Below are 18,132 nucleotides of genomic sequence, written 5' to 3' on the forward strand. Positions count from 1 at the left end.
TTTGTATATAGATGTGTATATAATTGTAAAAAAGAGTATCAATATCTATCATCTAGGTGTATATGTATTACAATGATATTTATATAAAAAAAACAATCCTTAATACATTTTTTTGTCTATATATTTTATACAGCTTTAAGCAATAGACGGTTTCCTGACGAAGGCTGAAAGGCCGAAACGCGCGTAGTTCCATCGACCGCCTTGCTTGTTTAACATCTACTGTATTGTTTTTATGAACTCCATGTCCATACTGTTTGCATAATTGTCCATAGAAAATATGTTGTATGCAAAACAGCAACAAAATGAATGATGGATTAAAATGAAATGATTAACAATAAATCCACTTTTTCATAATCAATATCTGTTTGTGTAAGAAAATATTTTCTCTCTCTTTTTTTATATCATTGTTTGATATTCCATGGACTAGTTTTCACTATACACCTAGTTTTATATATATTCACTTGCTATAGTTACTTACCTAAACAGCGCACTGGTGAAGACAGTTGATAATTTTTTCAAGGAAAATCAGGGATCCGTGGACTCGGCTGTGTCGCTGTGGGAAGCATTTAAGACCGTGCTGCGAGGGGAGGCTCTCTCCCTTGTAGTGGCGGCCAAGCGGCGGAGAGATGGCGAGGTTATGCAGGTTGAGGAGGAGATCGTGGCTTTGGAGGGAGCGCTAGAGGAGGAGGTTACAGAGGCCTCACTGCATGAGCTGAGCTTGAAGCAAGCCGAGTATAAGGACCTGGTGACGAATGCCGCTAAGACCCTCAGTAGGGAACAGCAGGGCCGCCTGTATGATGTTGGTGACAAGGCCGGGAAACTCCTAGCTTGGCTGGACAAAAAAGAACGGGTTAATAGAGTAGTGCCGGAGCTGACGGGAGAGGGGGGAGAGGTGATTGTGGAACCTGAGAGGATTGTACAGTGTTTCTCTGACTATTTCCGTATGGTTTATGCCTCAGTGTCGGATAGGCCGCCCGAGGACTCGCGTGACCTCTTGCGTGATATCGCTTTGCCCTGTCTCTCTGACGTAGATAGGGATGATCTTGATGGTGACATAACGGTCGATGAGGTGGCGGGAGCTATCCGCGCGCTGAACTCGGGTAAGGCCTCGGGCCCGAATGGCTTGCCGGTTGACCTGTATAAGCTGTTTCCGGATAGGGTCGCCCCTCACCTGCGCGCCATGTTCGTGGAGGCGCGGGGGAGTGGGACCCTCCCGTTGGATCAGCGACTGGCGACAATTGTTGTTATACACAAAGATGGTAAACCCCGAGATAAGTGTGCCTCATATAGGCCTATCTCACTCCTTAACGCCGAGCCGAAGATTCTGGCTAAAATCCTGGCGGCCCGATTGGTCAGGGTACTTGGAGACTTGATCCACCCAGATCAATCCGGCTTTATTCCGCATCGTAACACTGCGTTAAACCTTCGGCGCCTTCATGGTGTAATCGCCAGGGCGGGCACGCTGCGTGAACCAGCTATTGTGGCGTCTCTCGATGCCACGATGGCCTTTGATACGGTGGAATGGGCATATTTGTGGGCTGTGCTGGCCAAGTTCGGCTTTGGCCATGGTTTTGTGAGCTGGGTGAGGTTGCTGTATGAGGGACCCCTTGCGAGTGTGGTGGTAAATGGCCGGGCATCGACTCCGTTTCAGCTTGGGAGGGGTACTCGGCAAGGTTGCCCCCTGTCGCCATTGTTGTTCGCCCTCGCCCTTGAGCCGCTGGCAGCGTGGATACGCTGGCACCCGGATATACGGGGACTTAGATGGTCGCCCGAGCACGAGGACCGCATTTCGCTATATGCTGATGACATCCTGTTGTATCTTGCCTCGCCCAAGAAATCACTTATAGTGGTCTGTGACGTTCTTACATCTTTCGGTAGGAATTCGGGTCTCGTCATCAACTGGAGTAAATCGTATTTATATGTTCTGAGTGGCGAGGCTCCACCGATCCCGCGAACTTGTTCGATCCAGATCGCTCAGCAGGGCTTCGTGTATCTGGGGATCTTTATCTCCACGGACTCCGCTTTGCGGTATGAGAGGAACCTGCTCCCCCCCCTGGCGCGCCTGCGGCGGGATGTAGAGGGCTGGCGGAGGCTGCCGCTCTCCCTCGTTGGGCGCGCTGCCTTGTTCAAAATGATGTCTCTTCCCCGGTTCCTCTACGCATTGCAGAATACTCTACATTGGGTACCGGCCAACTACTTTCGGGAGGTCGAAAGCCTCCAACGAACGTTGTTGTGGGATGGGCGGCCGCGAATAGCAATTGCTAAGTTGACGCTTCCATGGTATGATGGGGGTATTGCGCTTCCAGACATCCGACGCTACTATTGGGCCGCCCAGCTGAGCGCGATTAATCATGGTCTCTATGGCCCTGTCCTCAGCCCTGGTTATGCCATGGACAGGTGGTTGCTGCGTGGTGGTAACTATCACAGGGCGTTGTACTCGCGGTCCCTGGACTCGTCCCTCACGGGGCCCACTGGGGTGGCGGTGCGTGTGTGGAAGATGGCAACTGACTCGCTGGGCTGGAAGGATAGGCTCACCCTTGCTACCCCGTTGTTTGAATCTGAAAGATTGGGTAGGCTTTGGCATACAAAAGGTTTTGATAAATGGGACTTGATCGGCATCTCCAGGGTCGGAGATGTGCTGATTAAGGGGAGGGTGAAGTCCTTTGAAGAGTTGCAGAAGGAGTATGAGCTGGGGACATCCGAGTTTTTCCGCTATGTTCAGGTGCGTCATGCCCTCCGGTCAGTGCTCGTGGAGGGTGAGAAGGTGCCTGAGTCCTCTCCTTTGGAGGACCGGATCCTTGATGGCCATATGCCTGAGAGCACGATCTACAAGAAATTGATAAATGTCCGGGCGGATATGCTTCTGGGGCTGCGGGACCAGTGGACTAGGGATGGACTCGAGTTGGATGACGAGGATTGGCAGTCTGCTGTTTCCTCTCCCAAGGAGGTTGCGATCCCGTCGCGTCTGAGGCTGGTGCAGCTCAAAATACTGCATCGAGTGTATGTGACGGGGCCAAGGCTGGTTCATATGGGATTCTCTGAGGAAGGCCTATGTAGGAGGGGATGTGGTATGGTGGGTACTTTCCTGCATATCATTTGGGAATGTGGTGTCATCACGGAATTCTGGAGGAGAGTCCATGCAGTGATGGGGGAGGTGACGGGCATTGCTATGCAGCCGGAAGCGCGGTGTTGTCTCCTGAATGTCTGGGGGCCCACTGATCACGATGAGGCACAGACCCAATGGGTGACTCTGGGTAACATGGTCGCTAAGAGAGATATCGCGCGATTGTGGGGCTCCGTGGGGCCCCCCACATTGACCGCGTGGAAAGAAAATATGGACTGGAGTATGCTCAGGGAAAAGACAGTATATTGCGCTAGAGGCCGCCCTCGGAAGTGGCACGCCATCTGGGGGCGGTGGAATCAATACAGGGGGGGAATATGTCTTGCCCCTGATTTGGATCCCCCCGAGGAACAGCTTTCTTCTTGACATTCTTTCCAGCTCAGTATATAAGATGTGATGGTTAATTGACTTCTTGGGCCTCTGCTGTCCCCCTTCTTCCTCTTATCACAGTACTGTGACTGTTAGATGATTGGGGTCCGGCCTCCCCTGGGGGGCTATCACCATGGGCATTCAGTGTTCTTGCCTTGCTGGGGTTTGTTGTGTGTTTGCGTTTATTTAAAAATGGAACCTTTTCACTGCTCCTTAATGCAATGTGGACGCTTCTCTGTCCTTCTCTACCGAAGCTGCCGAACCTCCGGGTTGTCGGCTGAATAGCTGTGTCCAGACTCTTGAAGAAATAAAGGTTTTTAAAAAAAAAAAAAAAAAAAAAAAAGAATTTGAAGACGTTTTTAGTGAACACGAGGCTGAGAAACTTCCTCCACATCGTACTTATGATTGTACCATCGACCTTGAACCAGGAGCTGCACTACCATGCAGTCGAATTTACGCATTGACAGAAGCAGAAAATGGCTATCTTAAGGAATACCTAGACAAATATTTGGCTAACGGATTTATCAGACCATCCCAGTCCCCGGTTTCTTCGCCGCTTTTTTTTATTCCTAAGAAGGAGGGGTCTCTGAGGACTTGCATAGACTATTGTGCAATTAATCGAGTAACAGTCAAGAACCGCTATCCACTGCCCTTGATTTCGGTCCTCTTGGACCAATTAAAGGAGGCTCAAATATTTACCAAATTGGACCTCAGAGGAGCTTATCATCTCATTCGTATGAAGGAAGGGCATGAGTGGAAAACCGCTTTTCGAACCAAATATGGGTTATTTGAATACCAGGTCATGCCCTTTGGTTTATGTAATGCTCCAGCAGCTTTCCAGCACTTCATTAACGACATCATGGGTGATTTAGTGGATCGGATAGCGGTAATCTATCTGGATGACATTTTGATCTATTCCAAAGACCCAAGAGAACATTCCAATCATGTCAAAACAGTTTTGGAAAGGTTACGTAAGCATCATCTTTACGTAAAAATAGAGAAATATGCCTTCAGTGTGCAGACTGTAGAATTCCTGGGTTTTGTGTTATCCCCGGGAGGAATAACGATGGAGGCGAAGAAGGTGCAAGCTGTGGTCGATTGGCCTTCACCAAGAGATGTTAGAGAAATTCAGAGATTCTTAGGGTTCGCTAATTTTTATCGGCGATTTATCCAAGGATTTTCACAGAAACTCATTCCCATTACCAAGCTGCTAAAGAAAGGAGTCCAGTTCCATTGGTCGGCAGAGGCAGAACAAGCTTTTGAATATCTTAAGACCAGTTTTACCTCGGCGCCTATCTTACTTCATGCAGATCCAACTGAACCTTTCTTTGTAGAAGCTGATGCTTCGGATCAAGCGATTGGTGCAGTTCTGTTGCAACGGCATAAATCCACTGGACAGCTCCACCCGGTAGCCTATCATTCACGGAAACTAAATCCTGCTGAACTAAACTATACCATCGTCGAGAAGGAACTGGTGGCTGTGAAGGATGCCTTTGGGGAATGGAGACACCATTTGTTAGGGGCCCGACACACAGTAACAGTGTTCACAGATCACAAAAATCTCCAATTTCTTAAATCTGCAAGAACATTAACTCCGCGCCAATTGCGAAGGTCTCTTTACTTCGCAGATTTTGATTTTGTGATAACGTATCGCCCAGGAAATAAAAATGGTAAGGCGGATGCCTTGTCCAGGATTCAGACGGAAGGTGTAGAACATTCAGTAAACTCACAACCCATCATTCCTGAATCTAAGATTGTGTGTGCCTTATCAGTAACGGATTACCAAGAAAAGATTGGAAGTCTGATGTCAGCAACAGAAATGACCAAATGGGCAAGTCAAGAACATGGAAGAGAGATAGTGAATTCTTTGCCTTATTGAAAAGGAGCTCTTTATTTACCCACAAGAGAGATTCAAGAACAAGTTCTGAAAGACTGCCACGATCATCCCTTAGCTGGCCATAAGGGAACCTTAAAAATCCTAGATCTAATTCAACGACATTTTTGGTGGCCAAATATGAATTCCCACATTAAAAGTTACGTGGAATCTTGTGAACTTTGTGCAAGAGGGAAATCAAATAGACAAGCTCCACAGGGGTATCTGCAACCATTACCCATTTTCAAAGACCCTTGGCATACGGTCACATTAGATTTAATAGTTGACCTCCCGTTAAGTAAAGGTTATGACACAATACTAGTAATTGTAGACACCTTCACCAAAATGAGTCATTTTATCCCAGTGAAAGGGGTTCCTTCAGCTCCTGAGTTGGCTCTGCTCTTCAGAGAGAACATAGTAAAGATTCATGGGGTCCCCAAGGTAGTGATTTCCGACCGAGAGCCCCAGTTTATGTCACGCTTCTGGAAGGCATTTATGAAGGGAATGGGAGTGGAGGTTAGACTTTCTACTAGTTATTACCCAGAAACAGATGGGCAGACTGAGCGAGTGAATCAAGAGTTAGAACAGTATTTGCGTTTGTTCCTTTTGAATCAGGGTGGAGATTGGTCAGACTTACTTTGGATGGCAGAGTTTGCACAAAACAACACCAAAAATGTCTCCACGGGGTATTCGATGAGTGTTGCACTAACCCGTCATGGGTAGTGTCCCTCTGTACGCACAGCGCTGGTCGGTAACGAAGTTACCAAATGTAACACCAAGAGAGTTTTTCAAGAGAGTTTAAATCAAAGTTCGTTTAATCACGATATGATGCTCTTTGCACTTGAATTTAGAATTTCACATGTTATTTCAATGGCGATACCAACGGAAATCCCCAATGCATTTCGGGTTGTAAACCCTTCATCAGGAGGAATCCTATAAGAGAAATAGGAGTCAATGTAGTCTACCCCGTCAGGAATTCAAAGAAATCAATGATAATGAAAGTTGTGAGAGTCCTTGAAGTAAACACAAAACTAAATACGAGAGGTTTAGTGAAGGATCAAAGTGTGCCAGTGGTAAATTCAAAACGTATAAATGCGCCACAAAGTACACCGAAATATAAGTGGTGACGAGTTAAAACGATAAAGGAAGAATGAGGAATCAAAAAAAGAGGGTTTGGAAATTAGACCCAAATATACAAGTGGTAAATTCAAAACGTGTAACCGCGTAACATTTGGTAACTTCGTTACCGACCAGCGCTGTGCGTACAGAGGGACACTACCCATGACGGGTTAGTGCAACACTCATCGATTTACCGACCTTGGTTTAGAGGTCGCTCCTCTCTCAGCACGCCACTACCTGTTTAAGAATCATTTATATTTGGATTTAAAAACGGTGTGCGCGATATTCTAACTTCCACGGGGTATTCCCCATTCTTTTTAAATTATGGGCGACATCCAAATCCATTCACCAATCAGGGAGATTTTGGGGTTCCGGCCGTTAGTGATCTGTTGTCGGACCTGAGTTTAGCTCGCACATCTGCAGAGTCCAACCTCTTAAAATCTAAGGAGGGGTACAAGAGGCAGGCAGACAAACACCGGAGAAAAGCTCCTCAGTATCAGGTGGGGGATTCGGTGTGGTTGTCTTCACGACACCTTAGACTAAAAGGAAACAGAAAATTTCAGCCTTGTTACATTGGTCCATTTCCTATTGAGAAAATATTACCCAGTCAATTAGGAATACACCCAGTGTTTCATGTTTCTCTTTTAAAAAAGACAGCTTCTAATCTACGATTAGATAAACCACCAACCCCTATATTGATTGAGAAACATTTAGAGTATGAAGTAAAAGGGGTATTAGATTCCAAGAAAACGAAAGGCAAGCTATTTTATCTTATCGACTGGAAGGGTTATGGTCCAGAGGAGAGATCCTGGGAACCGGTTGAAAATGTGCATGCTCCAAAATTGTTAAGAAGATTTCATGCACAACATCCTCTGAAACCAAGACCGATAAATCGATCTTTGAGAGGGGGTACTGTCAGGAGAAGCCTAAATGTTAGTGTGATTCAGAAAGAATCAGTGGGCAAACATCGGGTACTTGTGAAACCCTCTCTTCATAATAGCTGTATTACAATGTGTGGGTGGCCGACTCCCTTCCAAGATGTCCGCCGTGCTTCCCAGACTGTCTAATATCTTTAATGGGTGTGGAGGTGAAGCACGTTCTTTTGCGCACTTCAATTTTTGCCTCAGCTGTGAGAAGAAGTTCAAAGCGCTTCCTCAGAAAAGTTTCCTGAGCGCTGCCTTGTTTCAGTTTAAGCGGAAGTTAGTCCGCTTGAGGAAACGTATTCACAGTAAAGAGTGGAATACGTAGTTTTGATCAAGTAGAACTGGTAAGAGATAACTCCAAGAAACCACAGTGTCTTACGTACTACTTTTTAGGGAATGCCATCAAGTTCCCGTTTAGTGCAAGTAATCTGAGAGCCGCTCGCTTCACAGTTAGACAGACTACCACGCTATTGCAGGGTCTCCTTGCTCCGGTAGGCTTACCGTCGAGCTGAGGACACCGGATTCCAGATTGAACAACATCTACAACAAGTAAGCACATGTGACAGAGACTGTGTTCCTGGCATTTATTTACAACTAAGCGCTCAAGCTTCTCAAACCTCCTTCCTAGCGCTTTCCCTGTTTTTTCCTCTCTCTGTTCTCCTTCCCTGTCCCCTTTTGCGCGTTTTCTGTGAGAAGTTCAGCCAGCGCTACCTTGAGAAGTTCAGGACAAAACTTCATGAATAAGAAGATAAGGACTAAGAACTAAATCAACCTTGTGGTCCTTGGAATCTATGTTACTACAATAATCTTTAAGGACTGAGAGTTAGATGGGCTAATTCTAACGGTAAGAACAGAAAAGGGATAAGGAACAGAAAGCAAAAGAGAAGTAGGAAGAGTAGGATTGTTTAACTCTTTATATCTCTCTGTGCATTAGGTCTCATCAAATATCAGCCAGTATTTTGCTGAACAGAAGAGGGGCAAAACTCTTGCAGAAACCTGGTAGGAAATTGGATAAGGGTAATAATTGAAGTCAAATAAAACTGTTAGTGCATTATAAAATTGCTGTCTTATCTGTGCATTAGGTACCAGCTACATTCCTGCTAAAAGAAGAAGAAGTCCAGGTGCACGAGTGTCTCTTCTTGTCCCATTCCCCCTTTCCCCCTGCCTAGAGCAGCTGCATTTACGCAGTTAGTTCTGGGAGGTGGGCATGGGAGCTTAGCATCATTCTGTCTCCGTGAAGAAACCTGAGCACTGCTTCTGACACCCAATATAGTATGGCTTGTTATGAAAGAAACAATACAAAGTCACACAGTTATTATGCTTCCCATGCAGATATCAATTTACAAACAACGTAAGTCTTGATTGTAGCTTTGTTTAATCCATTCTTTATTGACAATCAGTTATCTTCCTTTAAAATCATCAAATGAGTGCTTTGCCAACGCGTTTCATCCCTCTTGGGACTTTTTCAGGGCTCTTCAGCTTGCTGTCTTTTGTGAGTATAGTGCCAGACCAATGTTGACAGCACCGCAAGTAAAATTCCGTATGTTTATAAAAACACCTGTGGTTCATTTTTTGGTAAATCTCTGTGCGGTCACTGAATGTTTTTAACTGTAGACTTCACTGTGTATGTTAACAACGTGAATACATCTCAGATGTCAATTTTGCTATGTTGCATTCTCCGTGTACACCCGCACTGGGATCGAAAACGTAGTAAAGACTACCCGTTCTACTGTGAGGTCTGCAGTAGTTCCAAACCTACCCCTCTTGGGACAATCGATCCTAGTTGTAGGATTTGCTAATAAGAGAATGACCAATCCATTGACAGATGAGATACCTGTAAGAATAGGAACCTTTCAGGATCTACACCAATTTGTGGTATGCGATTCGAGCCCAGTCTGTTTGTTGGGTTGTGACCGTTTGTGCAAATTGAATTGTACTATCTATTGCACACCCAAGGGAATGGAGTTGCAGACTAATGATGATGACATTGCATTCAAATTGGTGAATCAGAATCTCTGCATAGAGATGTTTCCCGCGTTGACAACCGAAGATCTGCCATCCGACTTGAGGGACTCAGTCTTTCTGGAGGTGTGGGATTTCACGGAAGAAGAGATAGAACCGATTCGAGGGGTTGAGCAAGTTAAGATACAGATCAAGCCGATGTCATGCCCTGTAGTCCTGCCCCCATGACACTGCGAGTATAAAAGGAGCGTAGACGCTCACGAACGCGCTTAGCGTTCTAGCTTTTGGCCCCATTTCCGTCTGTTCCGCTTGTGCCTGACTTCCGTTTAGTTTCTTCCGGTTCCTCTTAGCGTTCTCCGTACCGGAGGAAGAATTTGGCTCGCTAGTGATCCCGACGTTGGTGCATGGTCCCGCAGGGCTTTTAGCCCACCTCGTGAGCCGGATACATTCTTGGAATCTCCCCGCTCCATCGGGAGATCGTTACCGAAGCTGATTTCGGTGTTCCGTTAGAGGCTCCTTCCACCGGGTGTTTCACCTTGATTCCGGCTTTTTACACCCAGCCGGGCAGAGCTCTGGCCATACGCTCTGGAATTGGGAGATAGGAGGCGTGTGGCAGTATCCTAGCCTCGTGCTTCTTCCCCATCTATAGTGTTTCTTTATTTTTTCCCTAGTTCTTTCCTCACCTTGTATTTTCGTCCCGCAATCAGCCTTATCCTCGCTGTTTGCGGGGCCCCACCTGTGTGCTCCTCGCCTGGCATAGCCGGGGTGCCCCGCAATCCTACAAGAGTCATTGTCCTGATATTCCATTGGGATACTTGCGTGAACCACTTGGCAGTATAGGCTCTTCACGTCAGAATTACGGTAACAGCGCTTTGCGCTGCCCCTGTTTATATATACATATGTTTGCTATGATATTGTGAGATTAAGGGGGCTACTTAGTTTTTATACTTCTTTGGCAGATTATTCCACGCACAGGTACAGCACAAACTCCGTTACCCAAGGTGGATTTATACCCATTACGCTCACAGTTCTACCGTAGCCTAGTGGGGGTAAGTGGTAAACATTACTAGTATGTGGTTTACAAGTGTAATGAAAACCCCTTTCTAATCTTGTGTTCTTCTGTTGTACAGGACATCTTACATTGACACTATTACGTTTATCCACTACCCGCATAGAACTAACCTAATGATGGTATGTGTGACAAGGGGTTTCACTTAGATATCGGGGTGGCATTAAGAATGTGAAGGCTCGAATTAACACCTTCTTTTCCTACAGCTGCATACAGCCTCAACTATCCCAGATGTGCAGCCTTCAACCCTACTAGAAGTTTTCCCCGCCTTTCCTTGTTTTGTTTCCCTGTTTTCCCCTGGTGTGCCATCCGTTACTCTAGAGTCAGATAGAGTCGGAAGGCCATAAGGGAAGGCTGAGGTATTCTCTCCAGGTTCCTGACGCTCCTGCGGAAACTCTTGGCAATCATAACAGCCGAATGCTGAATTCCCAAGAACTCCCCAGTACAACCTGACGCCGGAAATGGTAGCAGGGATCAAGCCTGTGATTGAGTCCATGACTGAACAGGGCATTTTGAAGGAGATAATGGGGAGCCCATGCAATTCCCTTATAATGGGACTGCAGAAGCCAAGTGGAAAGTTCAGAATCATGCGGGACCTTCGAAAGGTCAACACGATTGTAGTTCCATGTTGTCCTGTGGTACCGAATCCATCAGTGATCCTGTTTCAAATTCCCTGTGAAGCTGAATGGTTTACAGTCATTGTTCTATGCCAGGCGGTCTTCTTGATACCCTTACACAAGGAAAGCCCATTTTTATTTGCTTTCTATCTGGAAAACCATGTGTTAACGTGGTGTCATATCCCACAAGGGTATACTGAGAGTCCATCATTTTTTAATCAGATCTTGAAGAAGAATCTTGAGAGTCTGGTACTGCCGCAGAGCTCAGTTCTTATACAGTACATTGATGATCTCCTGATTCCATCAGAAACAGAGGAGGCTTGTAGGATTGACACTGTTGCACTGTTAAATCACAGGGAGAGAATGGACACATGGTGTCCCCGAGCAAACTCCAGTACTGTTTGCTTGCGGTTCAGTATTTGGGTCATCGCATTGAGAAAGGCAAGAGGAAGGTGTAACCAGACCGCATTGAGGCGATCATGAAAATGAATGCGTCTGCCACACAAAAGGAAGTCAGAATGTTTCTGGGAATGGTTGGGTACTGTCGTCAGTGGATTCCCAACTTCTCATTGAAGGTGAAACCTCTGCAGAGATTGACACACAAGGATGTGAGCGATCCGGTACCATGGATAACAACTGTTTGGTTGCCTTTCTGGAGCTCAGAGAAAGCCTATGTCGTGCTCCGGCTCCAGGAATGACTGATTACAACAAATCATTGTCATGATTTTGTTGTGAGCTTGAGGGTTGCGCACTGTCAGTACTCACAAAGACTCATGGAGGTGTCCGTAGACTAGTTGCCTACTTTTCAGCTACGTTAGACCCCGCAGCTTCAGCGTTGCCAGGATGTCTCAAATCCATTGCTGCAACAGGTGTCAGCATTGAAAGGTGTGAGAATATTGTGATGGGTCATCCTCTTACTGTATAAGTTCCACATTCAGTTGAGCTTCTGATGATGAGAACCAAAACACAACATTTGACGAATAACAGACTCACACGCTATGAGCAAGTCATACTTGCCTCAGAGAATGTGACTCTGAAGAGATGTTCTGTACTGAATCCTGCTATTTTGATGCCTATTCCAAATATTGATGATGAAGATTGTGAAGACCATTACTGTCTCGATGTGACTGAATTTTGCACCAAACCGAGACCGACAAGGTTGATGAACCTCTGTCTGAACCAGATGAAATCCTTTATGTAGATGGTTTATGCTTAAAAGTACAATGCGGGTTATTTGAGAGCAGAGTTTGCTGTCTGTGCGATTTCTGGAGTTGTGGAAGCTGCTTGTGTACGGGGAGTACACTCCGCACAGGTGGCCAAAATCATAACCTTGACACGTACATGCCTGGATTCTGATCTGATCCAAGTCACCATCTACACCGATAGCCAATATGGGTTCAGTGTGGTTCATGACTTGGACAGCTATGATCACAGAGGGGGTTCCTAACGTCATCAGGCTCTCCCATCAGGAGCAAGGAATATGTGAGACAATTGTTGGAAGCCTTGCAACGCCCAAAAGAAATGGCTGTGGTTAAGTGCATTGCCCATTGGATGGGGGAGGACTTTGGGACACTGGGAAATAGGTACGCCGATGAAGTTGCACATTTCTGTGCTGAACGAGTGTGCATTTTCGATAGGGAATATACTGGAGAGAGCACAGAGAGAACCAAGCTCAGCATGATGTTAGCCATAGCGGACACTTAGGATGAGATCAAGCGTCTGCAGGAAGAAGTGTCTGCTCAGGAGGAAGCTGGTTGGATTAAGCCAGGTTGTGAGAAGAGAGGTGATGGCATTTCAATTTCGACTGATGTTCGAGCAGTGTTACCAGATGATTTACTGATCCCTATGGCGAGGCAGATTCAGGGAGCAGTTCACATTGGAAGGGATGCCATGGTGCGAGTGTTCAGACAGACGTGGTTCAATTCACAATTTCATGCATTTGCTGAAGCAGTGTGCCACAGATGTGTTACGTGTCAACAGATGAATGCTGGAAAGAAGACTGTGGTTCCATAAAGTCGCATTGGAAGGTCTGGGGATCCCTTAAAATGGGATCCAACTTGATTTCATCGAAATGCCCAGGTGCAATGGATTGAGGAACATTTTGGTGATGGTGTATGTTTTCTCACGACGGGTGGAAGCCTATCCAACGAGAAGGTGTGATAGTCTCACAGTGGCAAAGCTTAGAGAATTGATTGCACGTTTCAGATTTCCAACTTGGTTGGAGTCGGATAGAGGAACTCTTTCCATAGCGAGATTATGAAGCTGTTTTGTACTGCCTTACAAGTTTTTACTTTAAACTTTATTTACCATTTTCATCAACAGCAATCATCAGGTACATAGTCTCATTGCGACACTTAGGAGAAGAAATAACAAAGCATAAAATAAAACACTTTTCCACAGTCAATGTTAGTTGTCATCTCCATAGTCAGTGAACCCCCTGTTTGATAAAATATAATTTTAACATACATCTAAGTGGTTGATCGATCGTACTTTAATATAACAAGCGAAACCTCAACCCACCCCAGCGGGGACTATCTCAGAGAGAGTCTGTGGTGAGGAAGTCTGTTCAATTTCTAACAAATAGGTTTTCAGATGCCCCCATATGTCCTTGGGTCTGGAAGTCGCCGGCAATGTGGAGGTAAATACATCACTGTTGGTGTTGCAGTAAATAAGGCTATTTAACCAAGCCTTAACAGTAGGGATATGCTTGCTCCCCTAGGCCACAGCTATTTCCCTTTTCGCTAATAGTAATTCTATTGAGGGAATGTTCCGAACGTCTCCCAAAAGGGCTACTTGAAGCGTGGGCTGTAGGTCCAAATCAGTCATCCTACCCAATTCAACATATGTCCCCCTCCAATATTTAGCAACTTTCGCACAGTTCCTGGTCATGTGGGCAAAGTCCGCTTGCTGTGATCCACATTTATAAACAAGAAATGGTTCTGTCGGGTTTATGATTTATCTTTGTGCATACAAAGTCACAAGCAACCACAAATTTAGGATTTACTCCCTCCGGGATCACAGGACGGAAGCCTGCATCCCCCCTTTTGACTTACCCGAAATAGAAAGCACGATCAAAGCCATCCATTGCCATTATCCCGCAGATTTCCGCACCGGGATCCCTATGCCTGAATTTACTCGGGCTCATTCGTGGCTGTCACTGAATACCCTCCCCCTCTTGTCCTGATGAAGACCCGTAGTGACTGCCGAGGGGAGCACATTGTGGGCTGAAACGTCGACGATATCATTAGGCACAGGTTTACCAAAACCATACATATCAAAAGAAGCATTTTTCAGCCAGTTGGTTTTTTGGTTGTTTTCTCTGGCCTTACATTTAACATTTGTTCTTTTCATTCCCCATGTACATAATTCCTGTTACCACCTTGTACATATTGCACTAAGTTGATCACTAAGCACTCTGTCACATGAGCACTATATGTATATATCTGTAAACAGCCTTCTTTGTATATGTTGTGTAAATTTGATACATCTGAATGAATTAATTCTGATAAATACAAAGTTATACACAAACATTGCTACTCTGATTATTCCAGATACCGTTAATTGTTGTTCAGGTTTGTTTTCCATGTCTTTTGCACAAAAGAATTTGTGGTTGCTTGTGACTTTGTATGCACAAAGATAAATCATAAACCCGACAGAACCATTTCTTGTTTATGAACGTTATACCCAGGTTCTGAGGGACACCGGGTCGCCCCACTTTGTTTTTGAGTGACCCACATTTAGGGCACATGTGTGGTCTTGAATGATCAATAGAGTGTAGTTTCGCTGGGGACATGTAGGCCCTTCACAAGAACTTGAAGTGCAGCAGCTTATGTTTGCTATTCAATGAGACTTCCTTACTTTGTGAGCAACAGAAGGCCCATTGTGTGTCGTCAATAGCGTGTCCCAAATCCCATTACCAAACCGCGCGGATTCTGGTATCTCTAGTCGGAAATAGCAAGATAGAGGTTTTATACAGTTTGGAAACTAAGTGATCCCCTTGTGCGCTAGTGATCAAGGTTGTCAGAGACAAAAAAGATTTTGGTTCTAGGGGGAATTCAGACCACAGCGCTCGGAGTGCGCAGCGCAGTCTATTAAGTGTAAATGTGTCCATAAAGAAAGCTTCCAGGAATCTATCATCTTCTGGGCTGTGAAATAAATCACCGAAGGAGAGTAGATCGTATTTAGCGAGTGTTCTTTGGACAATCTTTTACTCAGTGATAGGCACCCATGGATTATCAGCAAGTGGGATAGCCGACAAGTATAACTTACGCACCCCAGTGACTGTCACCAACTTACGCCAAGCCCAACTGGTCGCAGAGACCGTTTGTATATCGACCGGGTCTCTGGAGAACCCTTTGTGTAGAATCGTGTTTAGCGGGGCTGGGCTCACCAGATCTGCTTCTAGCTTAGAATAGGGTATGTGTGCGTCTGGGTGGTACCACGAATGCGCGTAGCTACACTGCGCGGCCAAGTAGTAGATGTGAAAATTCGGTACCACCAAGCCACCTCTCCCATACCGAAGGGTCAAGGTGTCTACTGCCTTACAAGTTGATCAGAGATTGCACTGTAGGTACAGCCCAGAGGCGTCTGGCCTTGTTGAACAAATCAATGGAACTCTCAAGATGCGAAGGTCAATGGTTTTGTCGTCCACGTTCCTGAAATGGCCCAATGCATTGCCCTTGGTGTTGATGAGTGTGCGTAGCACCCCTTATAGGAGGTATGGACTCTCGCCACACAAGATCCCAATGGGCAGGGCGAAGCGTTTGCCAGCAGTGCCTTCTATAGTGTTGATAAACATCACCAATGATTTGATCATTGATTATTTCAAAGGAATGGCTGTCATGGTTCATTCTGTGTCTCACCAGGTTGAAACTGCGACTTCCCGACCTCGAAGAACCTCTGCCATGATCTGTGTCCAGGTGACTGGATCCTGGTTCATAAGCATGTGAGGAAGAACTGTCTTGATGATCGCTGGTGAGGTCCATACCAAGTGATTCTGGTGACGACTACAGCAGTGAAGTGTGGAGGCTTGCCAAACTGGAGCCACGCTTCTCACCCCTGCAGAGTTTCAGGATCCTCGGAAGAAACAGCTCCTTTCCAAGAAAGAAATCCAGCCATGGCTGCAAGGCCCACCAGAGCAAGCTGGGGGAGTTCACACTTCACAAGGCCCAGGTAGTGACTCTGAAAGAGACGGTAACATTGTGAGTGGTACAACAACCTGAAGGATTCATTCTAAACAGCGAGGTTGTCCCCCCTGTTCACATCATGGGAACACAGGTGGGTAGTCCCAGGAATAAGGAAGAATAGAGAGGAGTATTGTCCCAACACAGCTCTCGGTTTCATTGCAGGAGGAAATGAGTGCTATAATCGCCCAGTACACTCATTCTCAGTACCAGAGATCCACTCCAGGTTTTCGGTCAGCCAGCAGCAGCCAGAGAAGCAGAGCGGGAGCAGGAGACGCCGACAGAATCACTTCAGCCGCTCTAACCGCCCACCCCGCTGATTGCCCCGACTGCCCTGCACAGGGCTCCCCCTCTGAATTGGAGGTGGAGGCGCCGAACCAAGCTGAGCCAAAGTTGGAATCCGATGCCCGGAGCACCTGGAGCTCTGAACCCGGAGCGTGAGGCGAGCCGGTGTGCGGTGCGTGCCTTCTGCTATCCCCACGCACGCCAGGCATCCCTGCAAGTTTGGTAGCCGTAGCAGGCTGCTGCTAAAAGGGTGGGCCCGGGTGACCGTGGAGGCGGCTCGGTTAGACCGAGTGCTGTTTGCGTTCCTCCCAGGAGTCCCCCACTTGCCTGCCAGCTACATTGGCCCCCCCTTCAGCACTTGCTCCTGCATTCCGGCGGCTGCTCAGAAGACGGGGCCAGTCCAGTGATTCCCTATTGTTCCAACGGACGCCAGCACCTCCCTGTAACATAAGAAGCCTAAGGCTCAAGGCCCAAGGATCAAGATCAAGGCTTCAAGTCCCCGGTGAGTGTGTGTGCTTAATATCACAGCTTGCTCCAGTTGCCCCAGCTGCCCCAGGGCGGGGAGGTATTTGATCAGCGAGTGCCTCTGAGGCACTACAGGGTCACCGCCGCATATTGCTGCATTCTGCTGCACTCCGAAGAGACCTGAAGAGACCTGTTTCCCCCTCAATTAATCACTTTCTATACCCCGGCCGGGAAGCAAGGCGGATTGTAGCTGTCCTCCACTCCCCCGCCCTGCTGGAGTGTAACAACGTCCACAGCCAAGCGCATTCAACCCTGCAATGAGGTCAGGGAAAACTAGGAAATTGCTAATTAAATCCCTACCCAAAAATACAAGGCAAGAGTCCTTTTGTGACAACTCGCACATGGCGGAAGCCCCCCCCTTGAACACACTTCAGAACAGTGCGACACAGGGTCACGCTCAGCTGTCACTAACTCATCCCCCAATCTCCCCCAGCATTTCTGCTCTTCCTACACCGTCGGGCCGGTATTCTCTGCCAGTTCCAATCTTACTGATCCAAAACCTGGTACGACAGACCCTGAAGCTACCCCCTCAAAAAGGGCGACATTGAGGGACTACTTTAAAAATGCCGCAGCAACAAAAAAAGTAATGTCTAACCTCATATACCTTGTATAGTACTGTGCTGGAAACTACTCCGGCCCCTCGGCCCTCAGACCGGAATTTAAAATGAGTAGAGGCCACGATTCATGATGGTCCCCACAGGTTGGACCTTAGTCTGCCTCAATCTACATCCTCATTAAGAATCCCCACCGCGGGGGAATCTGTGCCCCGCCGTTATTGCCCGATACATCGCCTGCCCCATCCCCTTAGCCGGTTTAGCTCTCCGGTACCTGGGCTCTGAGTCCACCCAGTCCCTGTCCTGACCTTCTCCCCCCCTTGATACTACTATGGATTGGTAGGGTCCCCCTTCTAGGGGAGCACATGCTGCTGTTTTCGATCGTGGGTTGCCTTGTGGTTTGATTTGTTTGTTGTTATTTATGTTAAAAAGAAACCGTCATGTGGGGTCCGGATGGTGTGGCCACCAACGCTGCTAACTCCTGTACGCTTCCCTTTGCCGCAGCATGCGTTCTACTGTGTGTATCATATGC

Source organism: Triturus cristatus, chromosome 5_2 (genome assembly GCF_964204655.1).
Source record: "Triturus cristatus chromosome 5_2, aTriCri1.1, whole genome shotgun sequence".
NCBI classification, from domain to species: Eukaryota; Metazoa; Chordata; class Amphibia; order Caudata; family Salamandridae; genus Triturus; species Triturus cristatus.